This window comes from Callorhinchus milii, unplaced genomic scaffold, assembly GCF_018977255.1.
Source record: "Callorhinchus milii isolate IMCB2004 unplaced genomic scaffold, IMCB_Cmil_1.0 Scaffold23, whole genome shotgun sequence".
In the NCBI taxonomy this organism is placed as follows: Eukaryota; Metazoa; Chordata; class Chondrichthyes; order Chimaeriformes; family Callorhinchidae; genus Callorhinchus; species Callorhinchus milii.
Window position 1 is genome coordinate 6,024,931 of NW_024704764.1, and position 16,839 is coordinate 6,041,769.

General features: G+C 40.7%; 1 protein-coding gene and 1 long non-coding RNA gene across 6 annotated transcripts in view; both read right to left on the reverse strand.

Annotated features, from left to right (window-relative positions):
* Positions 1-4,002, reverse strand: part of LOC103183827 (anion exchange protein 2) — a 33,204-nt gene extending 29,202 nt beyond the window's left edge. Inside the window, exon 1 of one of the 5 annotated variants that reach the window (XM_007901522.2) lies at positions 3,708-4,002. The gene's annotated coding sequence lies outside the window, so the exon portion shown is untranslated. Of the gene's footprint in view, positions 1-159; positions 209-957; positions 1,180-1,206; positions 1,394-3,707 lie in introns of those variants that run through there. The other 4 variants (XM_007901526.2, XM_007901525.2, XM_007901524.2 and 1 more) reach the window with 4 other exon arrangements.
* Positions 4,003-5,500: 1,498 nt separating this feature from the next.
* LOC103183826 lies at positions 5,501-13,421 on the reverse strand. Its single transcript, XR_488451.2, has 5 exons — positions 13,246-13,421; positions 12,851-12,999; positions 10,996-11,064; positions 9,926-10,073; positions 5,501-6,042 (listed from the first exon to the last, which is right to left on the reverse strand). It is a non-coding gene; the product is annotated as an uncharacterized LOC103183826 (long non-coding RNA).
* Positions 13,422-16,839: the final 3,418 nt, after the last annotated feature.

A 16,839-nucleotide genomic window follows, 5' to 3' on the forward strand; every position in this document is an offset into this window, starting at 1 on the left:
AGGCTTGGCCACTAGGGGGCAGGGCAGCAACACATTCGGGTGAGGCATCGGGAGCTGAAAAGCGGTAGACACTGGACATCAAGTTCGACAGCAGTTCAGCAAATAAGAATCATTAACAATAATCATATTAATAATAATAATCCTTTTTTGATACAGCACCTTACCGCATCTTGGAGACACCTCGAAACGCTTCATGGGATACACCGTCAAGTGAATTGACTGTGTATTTTGTGAGCAAAAACTTCTTAACTTATCTCTCTCAGGCAAAATAAAAACAGAAAAACGGTAAAACTGTGAAACAAGGAAAAAAAAACTATTGGCATCCCCTCAAAAGAAAACGATCCCCCTCACACTCTGCTACTTCCAACAAATTTGGACATATCATTTGCACCATCAGAGAAGGCGTATAAACTTCTACGAAAGTTAGAAGAATTCAGCAATCACTTAAAAATATCCACCAGAATCTACAAAACGATAGTTTCAATCCTTCAGCCTCACCAACATCGCCCATGCAGAGGAGTTGATCTTGTATGTTTTTACACTTATCCCTTCTGATCTTCATCTCATTCTTGCAGTTATTAATTTTTTTAAGCTAAAACGTTTAGAGACATAGAATTTTTTCAGTACCAATAAAGTCCATTTAGCCAATTGTGTCCACGCTTGGCTCCCCGTGTGTCTAGTCCCACTCCACCTTTCACCTACCCCAACCCCAACACCCTTTTATGCTTTTCCTTCTTAAATATTTGTTGAATTTCCTGTTAAACGCCATTCTAGATTATGCTTCCACTCACACCGTAATCAAAATGTCATTAATTTTGCTAAGAATCTACTAATACTAATGAGTCACTTTTGAGGCTTGTTCATTTTGTCATATCACCTCAGCGTTTTTGCCCCCACTTTAACGTTAGCTTATCACTTATGTCTGCGATGTCCATTCTTGGCCAGCGTTTTAAATACCTGGAATACGCCACCCGTCAGTCTTCCTTTCTCCAATAAAACAACTTCAAATCTGAGAGTCTGTGCTCATAACTAAATCTTGAAATCATGCTTGTTGCTCTTCTCTGAATCCTCAATACAATGAGTTATGCTGGGTTAAAATAACCTGTTTGAGAATCAGCTGCCCTCAAGACACATTCCAGCCCTCGATTAGCTTTGCAGATAACAGCCTAACATTGACTGGATAACTTGTGTGTGGTCAGTACTCACCCAAATCCTCCTTTCCCGCAATTCCTAACGGGCACCACTCATTGTTTGTCAATGTATCCTGATCTAAATTTGCATTATTTATTACACACAAATATTCAAGACTCTCAAGCAAGCTTTACTGAGTTATCCCATACAAAGCACTGTCTGCCCCTGTGCACTCTGCAGTCCTTAATGTTTACACGCACAGAGAACACAGAGCTAAGTAGAAAGAGTCACACACAACATGAAACCGTGTACAGTTTCACACCCCCTTTGCTTAATAAGGGCATTTGTGAGGTTCACAACTCTTTTTTGAAAAAGGTTCACAATTCCACAACTTTGAAAAATAAGAATTCATGACACAGAGTGACTCTGAATCATCAATAGTAACTCTTCCCAATAAATCTAAGTGCAGAACGCCAACCACAGAACGCCAACCAGCTCGATTTACAACTACTGGTTCGTGGAGTTCCAGGGGTCAACTTAAACACACAAGGAAACCAGCCAGAGTCTGTTATTGATCGTGACAAATTAGATCCTATTGAGAGAAGACAATATCAAGCTGAATGCCACGGTTCATTTTTGGACTCCGTGACAGATACAGGCACGGCATTGTCAAGCCTCAAGCAAGAGTTGAGATGAGTAAGATTTTCTTCTCACAACATAGTGGGTGATGGTCTACCAGCTCAGTATTGAGGATTAGAAGGATGAATCCAGCTAGAGATGGTGGAATATGATGGATCCTAAACTGTTGAAGTTTTTGCAAATGTCTTGCCAAGAAAACCATGTGGTTAGGGCTCTATGTAGAGAGATTCTCTATAGTGAGATGAGTTTGGCTTAGTTTAGTCTAACTTTTGGCACGCAGGATTGGGTAGAGTGCTTGACAGAACAGATTAGGCATGGTATGTTGTAGGAACTTGATGGACTGTGCGGCTTTTCGACATTCTATGCTTTCCTTATCTTAGTCTATCTAGCTGTTCAGTGCAAAGCTAGGCTGGACACAAAGTTAGCCAGTCTATCAACGCATTAATCAATCCACATGGATGAGAGATCAAAGTGCACTTCACAAAGCCAGGCAGCTTCTGAGCACAAAGAGTTAACAACAACTTGCATTTAGATAGAGTCCTTTACCAGTGGAAACCACCGGTGTATGTGGCAGCACAACCTTAGCACCGCATTGTCTGTGTGACTGTTGTGTCTGTATGCAACCTTATGAGTCAGAGGGGAGAGAGAACGAGAGTGAACCGAGTCAGACTGACACACACACACACACACATACACACACAGATCCCTGAACGAAACAATTTATTAGAATGAACCTCTTTAAAAAGAACTCCGTGTGAGTCACACCATGTTACACAATATTCACTAGTCCCGTGCAATGCTCAAAATGAATTAAATATAACCAAAGCGATGATCACTCATTCAGTTTAATCAGCGATGGTTTAATTCAAGTGGAAATTGAATTGATTTGTGCTTTTTCAAATGCATCAATAGGTTTATTTAAAAAATTGATCCAATAGTTATTAACATCCAAGGGACCACATGACTGAATTATATTTATAACCTATTCAATGATTGATTGATCAGTACTCAGATATTTCCGAAACCTAGGCAATACAGGTACTAACTTAATTATTTCTTAAGTGCTTTACAATCGACTAGTTTCGCATTTATAAATTCGAGAGGTATCTCTTTGACCGTGCTTTCAGTCGTCTTACCCCTTCCCACCGCTTTTGGCTCTTATCCCTACCCTCTTCCCCACCACTTTTTGGCTCTCACCCTCACCCACCCGCAGTGTATTCTGTGAAGTGCTTTGAGACATCTGCAGGCATCTGTTTTGCAAACACTGCAAACCAGTAAAAAGTTATCCCGTACCACAGAGCTCTCCTGAACACAGAGCTACCCACTGCACACTCTTACCCTGTTTATACACTGTTTTGCTCACAAAAATACAGTCAATTCCCTTTACAGTATGAGACATCTCGAAGACGTGAGAAGACACTATATCAAATGCAAGGATTATTATTAATATATATATGTAGAGAGAAATACCCAGTAAATAAAACTATTACAATGATAATCCTTGCATAATCATATTGCACCTTTTCATGTCAGCGAGACATCTCAATTGTCAGCTTCACAGGAATGATTGTGTATTTGCAGGTGAACACAGTGGCCAATTTACACCCAGCGATATCCTCAAAATAGCCATGAAGTGAATGACTCATTTTACTTGGGAGGATTGTAGGCCAGGACAGAGGGATAAATTCTGGGACGACATTTTAAATGGGATAAACACACCACAGTCACACAAGTGACAATGCCCTGAATGAAAAGGCTCCGGGAGTTTCTGGAATGGGTGCCAATACCCTGGGACAGCTCCTTGCGCTACTTTTAAACAACAACATGCATTCCTATCGAGCCCTTCACACAGGGTCTAGGGGTGCTTGAAGCACAGAAGTGACCAAAAACAATAAATAATTATTCTCGTCCCAAATCACCCGGTTCCGACTACTTACCTTCCTCTTGCAGAGTGATGTAGCCTTTCTGTGCTTGCGAGCTCCTCCAGTTAGGCAGGAATATTCCGCGGTTTCGATGAGTTGGTGGGGGGGGTCCCGTGAGTTGCGTAATTGGCAATGGTTTAGAGCCCAGCTCCCTGGGCTGTGAGAGGTGCGGTGGTCTTTCGTGAGTGTAAACCTAGGTCGGAGGCTAGCTCACAGCTTCGTGTTCCCCACCAAATATCTGAGTCACCGCGATATTCCTAATCTGGACTTCACCATCAATGCCTCCTGTGCTCCCCTGTGTGCTGACAGTGCTAGATTAAACATCTGCCCCCTCCCCCCACCGCCCCCCACTCCTCCCCTCCCCTATAGTAACCTAGTAATCGCTATCTGTACCAAACATTTTGAGAGTGTACAGGCTTTCCCTTGGTCAACCGGTCCCCACCCATATCCAGCTCTTGCTCCAGCCCGTTATTGCTGAGCTATTGCATGATGCAATGCCGTAAACACTTAACAGTTATTTCAATGAAGAACATATTAAATCTCTTGTCAAGGTAGCGATGGGAATCCCCAACTTTTATTTGAAAATACAATTTGTAGCGCTCCTGTTGAAGGAAATGCACCTTGACTTGCATTGGCTAACAAGGGGGCAAGTGTTTACATACAGGCTCAGGATATCCCTCACTGTTCTCTTCTGGTTTTATCATGACTCAACACATCACTTAGAACTGGATTAAAAGCCCAGTTTTTCCGCAATTCTGTGCAATTTTAAGCAGAATAATCGTACAGCTGTGGCCAGGCAGAATTTGGGTTTGCAGCTTCCTCAGTCTAAAACCCAAGGGATGTAATACAATGTGAACTCAAAGAGCAGGGTTTAACCATTTAATAATGATAATAATCGTTGCATTTGATATGGCGCCTCATCACGTCTTTGAGACGTCTCAAAGCACTTCACAGAATATACTGTAAAGCGAATATTTTGTGGGCAAAATTATTAAGTGAAACAGAGAATTTTAAAGGTTTATTTGAGGCGTGTGGTATGCACGTTTGGTCAACGGCAGGTATGTTCAGATATGCGGTGTAAAGACAGTACCTGCTGAAATATTAACACATTTCATAAGAGTTAGTTATCACCAGGAGCCAAACATTAAGTTGTTCAATGGAAAATTGATTGGAAATATTCACAAATGCCACTTAACCTTTAAAAACGAGTCTCATTTATTGTACTTTTGATAGTTAAAGACAAAATGACAGCTAAGAACTACGTACAGTGAATGAGACAGAACTGCAGACTCCAGGTAAACGATAAATTAGATGAAGATCAGGCACAGCAGCAAAAATATCAGTCAACGAAAATATTTTATGAATACTAATAATACTGTTTATATTTGAGATTTTACCTGTATCATCAAATAGCTCTTAAAGCTTTATAATCTTTATTGCTTAGTGGGACGTGACTGTATTTGTAGTTTGAACATGACAGTTAATTTGCTCATAGCCAGGGAATGAATGAACAGTTTTTCTGGTAGGATTGTTGACCAGGTCACAGGGAGAAACTCCCTTCTTTATACTTATTTCAATGAATATTGGTCAGGGTAAAGGACTCAAAAAGAACAACCACCTAATACTGTGTTTATTATCGGTTGTACTGCAAATCTCCACTTTTCGCCTGCATTTGATCCAGTGCCCTTCATGTTGGAATGGCATCTCAAAGCGCTCCACAGGATTTATTGTCAACCACATTGAGATGTTTATAATAACGATAGGAATAAGAATAATAATCCTTTCGTTTGATATAGTGCTTTATCATCGGGTTGAGACGTCTCAAAGCGCTTCACAGAAATATGCTGTAAAGTAAATCGACGTTTCAACATGTGGGCCACTGTATCAAAAATTGCAAGTATGACAACTGACACTTTAATAAGATTAACATCTGACAGTAAAATACCGGGCATGCGTTTGAATGTTTTACACATATATGTGTGTGTATGTGCACGTGTGGTTTTTTTTACAATGGGATATAAAGCGTGACATTTGCAAATAGGAAATTGTGTCTTTCATTAAATTGATTTGTTTTGCAGTCGTACTCAGAGCCTATTTTGCAAGAAGATAATATGGGCACAATACCAAATATAAGCAATATTGTCATTATTCATGAAATATTTTTGTATGAAGATGTCATTTCCTGCTCAGAAGAGAAGGCAGGCAGACGCTGACTGTGATGGTGGTGAGACATCAGCTGGGGGAAGTTAGTACAGACTGACTGGCCAGAGAGCTTTCAAATAGCAGGATCTTTTCCCAGGATCTTCCACTACGACATCTCTCAGTTACTGTAGCCTGGTTATTGGTGAATCTAGGGATAAAACAAAGACATCAGAACACAGCAACAGCGAACAAGTCCTCAGCTGCTAAAAGGATTTTCCATAAATTATCCAATGTCAAGCCAAGAATCCACTCCATTGATCATAGATATTTACAGTATTTTACCCATCAAGCCTGTGGCTTCCTCACAGCCTTTTCCCAGCATACTCTGTTATAATAATAATAATCCTTGCATTTGATATAGTGCCTTATCAAGTCTTCGAGGCATCCCAAAGCACTTCACAGAATATACTGTAATGTGAATTGACTATATATTTTGTGGGTGAAACGCGGTAACCAATTGCGCACAGCAGCGTCCCATAAACAGTCATGGATTGAAGTGACCATAATGGAATTATTAAGCCTGGAAAAGTGATCCACCAATTGACTAGCAACCAGTTTCCTACTTACTACTAGGTAAGCAGAGGCGTGTGGAGTAAGGAAATTTGCTCATCCTTTCACCCTGCCGGGAATCGAACCCCGGACCTCTCACTTGCGAGGCGAGTGCTCTAACGACTATGCTACAGGACTCCACGACTGTTATTACGACTGCAGACAAAGTTTCCACCTATGATTTTTGTTACTCTTCAGGACCACATCCAGGGAAGATGCTGTGACCCAAACCACATAAAATACCGACATGACAGGTGACTTTTCACCTGTCTATGGTTGTGAAAGACAAATTTAGGGTTTTTTTCTTACAGAAGCTGAAATGAACAAGCTCAACAAATTCCACGCTGAGGAATGTTGCTCGACTCGTTCAGGATGTGACCTCAATCACAGCTGAGACCCAAGCAAAATTCTCACCCAACCTTCACACCCGTTTCAGAGCAGGAGGAATCTTTTCTTTCTCTGCCTAATTAGAGACTGTCATTGGAGTGCTCAGCTGACCTTGCTTTTTCAGATAACTGGATTTCCCAGCAAATAATGCTAATAATATTCCTTGCATTTGATATAGCGTCTTATCAAATCGTTGAGACGTCTCAAAGCGTTTCACAGAATATATCATAAAGTGTAGTGACTGTGCATTTTGTGGACGAAATGCAGCAGCCATTGCGTACAGCTGTGTCCCAAAAACTAGTCGTGGATTGAATGACCATATTATTATTATTTTATTATAAGGGATTATTGCCCCTGGAAAGCGATCTGACAATCGACTAACAACCGGATTCCTACTTATTGCTACGTAAGCAGGTGTGTGGAAGTAAGGAAACTTGCCTAAGGTTTCACCGCACCTGGGAATCAAACCCAGGTCCTCTTACTTTCAAGGCAAGTGTTCTAACCACTAAGATATGGGATTCCACGCTGAAGTTTGGTGTGAATTAGCAGGATATCAAATGCAAAGATTATTATATGTTGTAAAGTCGGATTCAAACCAACTGTGAGGAATCAGCTGCATTTTCTTTGTTCCAATGTTTTACCTGTATAAGTCCTAGTATTACAAAGCACAGATTGAGAGTAAATCTTCAGACTAAGCATACTGTCCTGTAGAGCACTCGCCTTGCGAGTGAGAGGTCCCGGGTTTGATTTTAGGCAAGCTTTCTTATCCACAAACCTCTGTTTACCTAGCAGTAAGTAAGAACTTTGGTTGATAGTCTTTACACTATATCCTGTGAAGGGCTTTGAGACATCTTAATGACATGCTAAGGCACTGTATCAAATGCAAGAATCATTATTATTAACCAATCCCACTTCTTCCTCATACATAATTTGATGCACCTCATCTGCTTAATCCACGGAGGGAAAATGTTGCATAAACGCTGATTCCCTCAAAGTAACTGAACAAAACTCTAAAATATTTATCCATCCCTATACTGTACCTGCATGAATCAGCTACGGTTGACTGCTGATCACTGTTAACAGCCCTTATCAGCAGTGAAGGATGCATTGTGTTCTACGGAACACTGACTTTATTCTTATCTCTATAACCTTCAAGATTTCACGTGTTCAACCAGATTTTTATCCAGCTCTCTTAATCAATATCCTTTTTTTAATTGATCTTAGAAATTTTGGCACAGATTTGCCATTCAGTCCATCATGTCTATACCAAGCTCGCTCCTCACTGGAATAATCTGCTTTTTCCCTATAATCTTTTATACATTCAGTGTTCATCTAATTACCTTTCAACGATATGAGAATGCTGACAAAGCTATGGTAGTTAGCAAGGTTACACAGGGGAGATTAGGAAATAATGCTTCTTTCCGTAAAGTTGTCAAGGTGTATAACGCACCTTCTGCCTGCAACAGTTGAGGCAGGATCCATATTAACTTTCAGGAGGAAAGTAGATAGATAATAATAATAATAATAATCCTTGCATTTGATACAGCGCCTTATCAGGTCTTCGTGATGTTTCAAAGCACTTCACAGAATATACTGTAGTGAATTAACTGTATATTTTATGAACAATATCTGGTAGCCAATTGCACGCAGTGGTGTCCCACAAACAGTCAAGGACTGAGTGATCAAATTATTATTATTATTATATGGGGATTATTAATCTGCGTGTTATGGGGAAAAGGCAGTTAAATATGAATGGATTAACCATTCAAACAACCAGCAGATACGATGACTTTCTTCTGCACATTTCTATGGTTCTACACATGAACGTGGATCCTTCTACTTTGAACTGTGTCAGCCTGGCTCAGTGGATAGCACTCTCAACACTGAGTCAGTAGGTTGCAGGTTCAAGCCACAAATCATGACTTTGAACTCACGTACTGTACGCTTCAGGTGAGATATTAAACAAAGGTCCCTTCTGCTTGCTCGGGTAGATGTCAATTCACTTTACAGTATATTCTATGAAGCACTTTGAGACGTCTCAAAGATGTGATAAAGCACTATATCAAATGCAAGGATTATTATTAGGTTAAAGATCCCATGGCATTATTCAAAAAACAAAAGAGTTTCTCCCAGCACCTGGTCAATAATTAATAGCCGTTCATACGAAGTTTCAAGTGCTCTGGGATGCTACGCTACATGAGTGGTGCTATATAAACGCAAGTTGCCATTGTTGTATCCAAATTAGCTGTCGCATTTGCCTTTAAAATACAGTCACTGCACTACATCCTGTGCAGCACTCTAAGACATCTTCCTGATGTGAAAAGGTACTGTACGAAAAGTAGGGATTATTTTATTTATTATTATTGTTCAGTCCTACACTTCGAATGCACTTATCCTCTGAGCAATCAGAGCTACTGCTGTGGGTCGCTAATCTGTTTATGGTTTGTGGAATGAGGGTGTTGTGAGTAACTCTGAATAATTTCCTAATCACCAGCTGGCTGGCTTTTAACAAGCGATGGTGTGACCGTAACCAGCATGCGACATGGCTTTGCTTTTTTGCTTTCTCTCTTTTGATGACAACTATGTACAGTATATGAGTAATTTGTTAAATGGCATATAGTAAGTGGAAGAACCAAACAATTTTGCATCTAAGGTTCCCAAAACTTTCCACTCTGTTGGAGACTAATTCATACAAAATTAATTGCTACCAACATTTCCGTTATTGTAGCATGCGATTACCAGGATGGTAGGTGAGCGAACTAGATGGACCTTGGTCTTTTATTGTCTAGCAATTCCTGTTACGAAATACGGAACACTGCTTCTTGTTCCTACTATTTTATTTTGCACTGAACAGTAGAACCAGAGGACAAGGCCTGCGATTGAAGTGGGGTAAATTCAGAACAAATCTGCGGAAACATTACTTCAGTGAGCGAATAGTAAGCTTATGGAACAGAGGAAGAGACGGTGAAAACAAAAAATTTCATTTGTTTCAAGAACAAATTAGATAGATTTCTGCTAGAAAAATAATATGTGTATAGTTTGGGACACAATATGTCAAGTGACTGCCAGGATGGTGGAAGGCGAACTAGATGGACCTTGGTCTTCTTTTGCCATCAAATTCTTATGTTCTTATGTTCTTGCTAGAAGAAAACTAGCTTCGCCTGTTTCCCGCTTTCCACAAGTGTCCATTAACAGTGCCCTTGGAACCACAGGAGATCGATCTACCACTGACAGGCTGCTGCTCTGTTTGAAGGGAACAATCATGCAGTTTGATAAAGAAGACTTAAGTGGGGTTTCTCATTATCAAAGAATTGAAACCAACAATCTTTACAACGTACATAGAGCACAACCGCAGTTCTGATCTGTGGTTTGAGCTGTCAGTTTCAATTGCACAGGAATACCGAAAGAGGAATTTAGTACATTTCTTTTCGAAAAATATCAGAAACATCAATCAGTACTAGTTTGAACTGACTGAGAATGGTATGAACTCACATCTTCAGGTCTAAGTCTGAAGCTATAAATACCTGATGCAACTACATTCTATTATGACACATGAGTTAAAAAAAATCACTTATACTGTGCCTTTCATGTAGGAAAATGTCTCAAAAAGTGCTTTACAGAGGAGTTGGAGCTCGAGCCACGCAGTTGCATATCTAGTGCCTTATCACGTCATTGGGAAGTCTCGAAGCGCTTCACAGAATATATTGCAAAATGGATTGACTGTATTTTGTGGGCGAATATTCATCTCTCACCCCACTACTCTAGTATTTAACTCCAGCCTCCCTCCACCAGAACCAAGGTCAGGTGCCAAGCCCAAACTGTCCAGCACCTTGGGATGTCCTCCTGATGTGAAAAGTGCAACAGTATATAAATGAAAATTTTAGCACAGAAATCATTGGTTTCTATGGATTATTTCCTCATTTTAGTCTGTGCCTTTCCTTATAGTCTCCAATGCTGTTGTCAAACAATCTTCGTCCACTTTAGTCAGAGATAGAGAGGGAGAAAGGTAGGCAGACAGCGCAAGATAAAAAGACACAAAGAGAAAGAGAGCTAGACCAAACTGAGCGTGAAACACGGAAATATGAAATCTAAACCACAGAGGAAAACTATTTATTGAAGCTTTATTCGGGCAAGAATTCTCGTTTGCGTTAATAGTTTCACTTACAGTGGAAATTGTGCATCATTCAGGCTCAGCTCTTTCAGCCTAATCGTTACCAAGCCAGGGGACAGAGGACTGCAAATGTGAGATTAAAGAGAATTAGCTCTTTGCTGCATTTCAAACAGCCTTATCAAAGGAGAGCATCAGCACATCTCGTTATATCTGACTCAACAGGTTACCTGTGCGTACCCTGACGCCCTGTGTGACCTCACTAAACTTCAGCTTGCAATCCATTTAAACTTAAACCAGTTTGAATATTATATGGCTGTGTTTTTCCATTATATTTGAAGAACCATTTGAATAAATATATTGATTCAGCAGAATCTAGATATAAAGATCTGGGTAACACGCAAAGCTCAGCTCAGCACTCCGAAGCTAAGCTTTCAAACACATCATTGAATAGTGACAACCTGATGGTATATGTTCTTGAAACTGAACAATGTAAATGCAAGTGTTGATTATTTGACAGTGCCTTGGGTTCAAAGTGTGTAAAAAAAACTTCGATTTGTTTTACAGTATATTCTGTGAAGAGCTTTGAGACGTCTCAATGATCTGATAAGGCCCTATGTCAAATGTAAGGATTATTATTATTATGGAGACCAGTATGGCTCATTGTTCATTGAAATGCCCCTTTGGTTTTAGTCTGAAACCATTGTCCTAAAATTAGATGCAAAGTCTTTGAATTGTCTCAGTTTGGGACCCAGTTTTCTATCGCTCTTAAAAAATAATATATTTGTGTAAAATTAGAATTTTTGGGTCTCAGAACATTTAAATATTTTTTTCAAAATGAGGTGTGCCAATAGACTGCATATTTAGAATCATAAAACCATAGGAATTTACAGAGGTCATTCGGCCCATTGTCTCTTTGCTGGCTCCCTCAAGAGGAATCCTTTCAATCATCTTTACCTGCTCTTTCTCCTTACCCCTGTAGCTAAATCCTTTTGAGGTGTGCGTGGATCCGACTGTCCAGCACCTTGGGACATCCTCCTGATGTAAAAGGCGCTATACAACTGTAATTTATATACCTCCTCTCCGACCTACTCGCTCCCCAAACCACCACCCAGTGCTTCCGCTCAACTGGCACCAGCCTCCTGTTTGTCCCTCATGCCCACCATTGGAGGTCGCACATTCAGCCACGCCCCAAAACTCAGGAACGTTCTCCCTCAATCCCTCCACCTTGCCCCCTCTCTCCCCTTTTTCAAGTCCCACCTGAAAACCTTCCTTTTCGATCGTGCTTAGTCACCTCCCCTCCCCTTCCCCGGCTCGGAGTCTGAATTCGCCACTGTTTAGCACTCTGAGAAGCTACCCTGTGCGGAGTGTGCTGTATAAGTGCAAGTTGTTGTTGTTGTAATTTGTTGTTTTGTTGTTTAATTCTCTCTTGAAGCCAAAATGGATTTTCATCAAGCACTGCGATTGCCAGGTATTCCATAACTAAATAGTAAGCTGAAAAAAATTCTTCTATCCTCATTTGCTTGTTTACTAACTTAAATTGATGCCCTCTAGTTGCTGTGTTTAAATCAAAAAGGAGTGACTCTCACCCCGATAAATTGTAGGTCTTTTTCCAGAGCAATGTAATAATTTAGAAAATACAGACATTTTTTGCCAACAGGTTTGAAACTAAAAGGCACGGCTTAAGGGGTGGTAAATAAATAATAAATTATATAAAGTAAATAAATGATAATAAGTAAATGGAGTTTTAACAAAGGATGTGAATAATTGCTTCTCCGTGAATTAATTATGAGCAGTCATTTATCATTAAATATTATCATTAAATGTTCAATGAGTGTTTGTCGCTAGGATTCAGTAGTTTATTTGGAAACTGGAGTTTATTCAACAAGTTTTGTCGCATGTTGACACTCACCTCTAACTGAGCTAAGTGTTATCTTACAGCAACAGCTATGTGCTGCTATGCTATTACAACTAGGGTGGAGTCTTTGCTGCATCAAGCTTGAAGTAATTACGCAGTCCTGGGGTCGCTCTTCCAACTTACAAAAATAAGATGCTGGAAACCTGAAATAAAAAAAAGAAGTCGCTGGGAACAAACAACAGGTCAGGCAGCATCTACGGAGAGAGGAAAATGAATTAACCGTTCAGCTTGACAACCTTTTGTTACAACTTTCAACTTGCTCACTGGTCAAGGGAATCCAGTCCGACCATCACCAATTTCACTGCTAAACTGAGTCCAATCTATTGCCACCTCATGGCTTGCAGAGAATTACTCCTACGTCCTAACAGCTGACTATCTATCATACGTACCTAGTCACGCACATCAGCAGCTCACTCTCCTTAGTGCACCTGTACCTAACATACCACCAGCCACTCCTCTTAGAGAATCTACATCTATGTCAACACCACCAAACTCCCTTAGGGCACAAGATTTAGCTCATTGTCATGCTACTCATTTGAAGGGCATTCGTTCCTACACATCAACAGTCCCAGCTTGAAAAACCACCTTGCTTGGCAAGTATTCTGAATCTGAAGTGAGTTTAGTGACTATGCAAATTCGGGATTCATTACTTGACTATATCCTTACAATGTGCAGATTTGACAGCTGCATTTGGATCAGACACAGTGGGATGGATCCCTGCGCTTTGATGCCAGGTTCCTTTGTCTGTGATTCAATGAAGTTTGAGATAATAATAATCCTTGCATTTGGCATAGTGCCTTATCACGTTGGAAGGAGATCTCAAAGTACTTTGCAGGAATTACTGTGAAATGGAGACTGTGTATTTGTAGGTAATTGCGACAGCACAATTGTGCACACAATTCGTCCAACGTCATTTGATGGACAAATGCAATCTGGGGCTTACTTCAGAGAAAATTTAGAAAGTAGCCAGTACATTCCATGAGGAAGAGCCTGCACCGGAGTCACTGAAACAAGGAGACATTAAGCTGCTCAGCCTCTAGGTGGCAGCACAACACCAACAACACTGACCATAAGCCAATATTATAATAATAATCCTTGCATTTGATATAGCGCTTTTCACGTCGAGAGGACGTCCCAATGCGCTTTACGGAACACACTAAAGTGAATGGACTGTATATTTATGGGCGAACGCGGCAGCCAATTGCGCACAGCAATGTCCCACAAACAGTCATATGGATTGAAAATAACCAATTTATTATTGTTTTTAGTTTTGGAGGGACTATTATTAGGCTCTGTGTGGAGTAAGGAAACTTGCCCGAGGTTTCGCCCTCTGCCTGGAATTGAACTCAGGTCTCTCACTTACAAAGCGAGTGCTCTAACCACTGAGCTACAGGACTCCACCTATTGACCTAATTGGGCATTTCAAATCCAAAACACCCAATTATTTATGCATATTTTATCACTAGCTTTCTTATAGGCCAGTTCAAAACTAAACTGGATTCCAATAAAGTAGGATTTCAGTTTCAAAAGACATTTACGCCTTTTGCACTACCCATGAGATATGCAAAACTCCCATTAGATGGTACCAGAAAGGGTCTGGCTCAGGAGCAAATTTTTAGTCCCAAATACCATATTGTTGCAGAGTTCACAATGAACAACTCAAGCGTCTCTGGAATTCCAGAGACTACTTTGTCTTTAAAACTAAAATTTGAATAAACACAATCTTATATATTCTACTTATATGATTTGCTACCATGGATGCTGCTGGAAATGTGGAAGGCCATCATTATTAGACTTTACATGTTAATTCCTTCTGCTCTCATACTATGTTCCTAGGCGTTGAGGGTTCCCGGGAACACTATCCTGCCTCTATTCCTGACAGACCTCCAAAAGCCAAACTTCTAACGTATGGATATAGACAGAAAAGTGGTGTAGTGCAGTCTGATGGAAGTTTACTGGAGTTCTATAAATTTAGCATTGTAAAAGATTTGTTTTTTTACACAGAGAATTAAGACCTGTTGATGCCCGACCAAAAATATTGGTTGAAACAGAATCCACAATAGCTTTTAAAAGGGATTCAGGCAAATATTGGAAAACAAAATCTATGAAGGTAAATAGATAACAATAATCCTTGCGTTTGATATGACTTTCATTTTGTAGTTGAATCGCCCTTTCAGAGCCAGCAGTCACAATGGGCCAAATTGTTTCCTGTCCTGTAAAATTAATATAATGAAGGCTGGTGATGGGCCAGTTTCAAACCTAGATATTCACAATGCCAAGACTGAACATCATTGAAGGGTGTTCATTTTGTACAAGTCTATAGACATATTTAGTACATAAAAACTATAACACTGGTCTAGAAACTTTGCAAAGCACGCTTGAAATTCATCCTTTATTTTCCTCTCTGATTTCTCAAGCTTTCATTATTGCTCTTGGAATGTTATTGAAGTTCTTAGTGATGTTCATCAGTATTTCTCTTGATGCTTCATTCAGCTATTTGTCAAATGTTTGAAACATGCTGGGTGTGAAGCATGAAATCTTTGTAGCTCCTTCCTTGCAATGATTATCATCAATTTACATCAGCAAATAAATTGTCCTAAGTTCTGCCAACAAACGTATTTCAGGAAACTTCCAGTTTTATTTATAACTAAGATGACTTTATAATAATAATCCTTGCATTTGATATAGTGCTTTTCACGTCTTCTAGACATCTCAAAGTGCTTCAGAGACTGTAAAGTGAATTGACTGCATATTTGTGTGCGAAATGCGGCAGCCAATTGAACACAGCAGTGTCCCACAGTCATGGATTGAAACGACCAATTAATTATTGTTTTTTTTTTGAGGGATTATTATCAGGCGTGTGGAGTAAGAAACTTGCCCAAGATTCCACCCTGCCGGGAATTGAACCCAGATCTCACGCTTGCAAAGCGAGTGCTCTAACCACTGAGCTACAGGACTCCACAATTGATATTTTATTGGTACACAATTCATTTCAAAAATATAATTTCTGGTTCAGTCTTATTCGTCTATTACAATACCTCTAAATATGGATTTAATAATAATCCTTCCACTTGATGTAGCGCCTTTCACGTCTAGTGGGTACCACAAAAGATATACTGTAAAGTGTAATGATTGTGTAATTTGTAGGTGAACGTGGCAGCCAATTTGCACACTCAATGACCGACAAACAGCCAAAGGAGTGAATGACCAATTTTAATTGGGGGTTGCTGGCAATCTGAAATAAAAACAGAAGCTGCTAGGAACGCTCAGCAGGTCAGGCAGCATCTATGGAGAAAGGAAAGTGAGTTAATACTAACAATCCTTGCATTTGATATAGCGCGGCTTTGAAAGTGCTTCACAGAACATACTGTAAAGTGAACTGAGATTTTTGTGGGCAAAATGTGGCAGCCAATTGCACCAGTAATGTCCCACAAATAGTCGTGGATTGAAGTGACCAAATTATTATTGTTTTTTTTAAAAAAGGGATTACTACCCCTGGAAAAGGGATCCACCAATCGACTAATAACCGGGTTCCTACTCACTGCCGGGTAAACAGACGCGTGTGAAGGAAACTTGCCCCACATTTCGCCCCACTTGGGAATCAAACCCAAGCCTCTCGCTCCCCAGGGGAGTGCTCCAACCACAACAACATTCCACGTGTATAGCACCTCTCGTGTGGGGAGGACGTCCAAGGTGCTGGACAGGCAGTTGCGGACCCGAGCTGCGGGTCGGGGGGGTGGGGGGGGGAGCAGGGAGATTGAAAGCACAGTCGAAGGAGGGTCTTGAGGTGGGTCTTGAAGGTGACGAGGGAGGGGGCGAGATGGAGGGATTGCGGGAGTTCCAGAGGGTGGGGGCAGAGTGGCGGAAGGCCCGCCGGAGCCCAGCTGAGCGGGGGGGGGGGAACACAGGGTGTAGGGGGTTAGGAGGTCGGAGAGGGTGGGGGCGCGGGGGGGAGCGAGGCCATGGAGGGCTTTGAAGGTGAG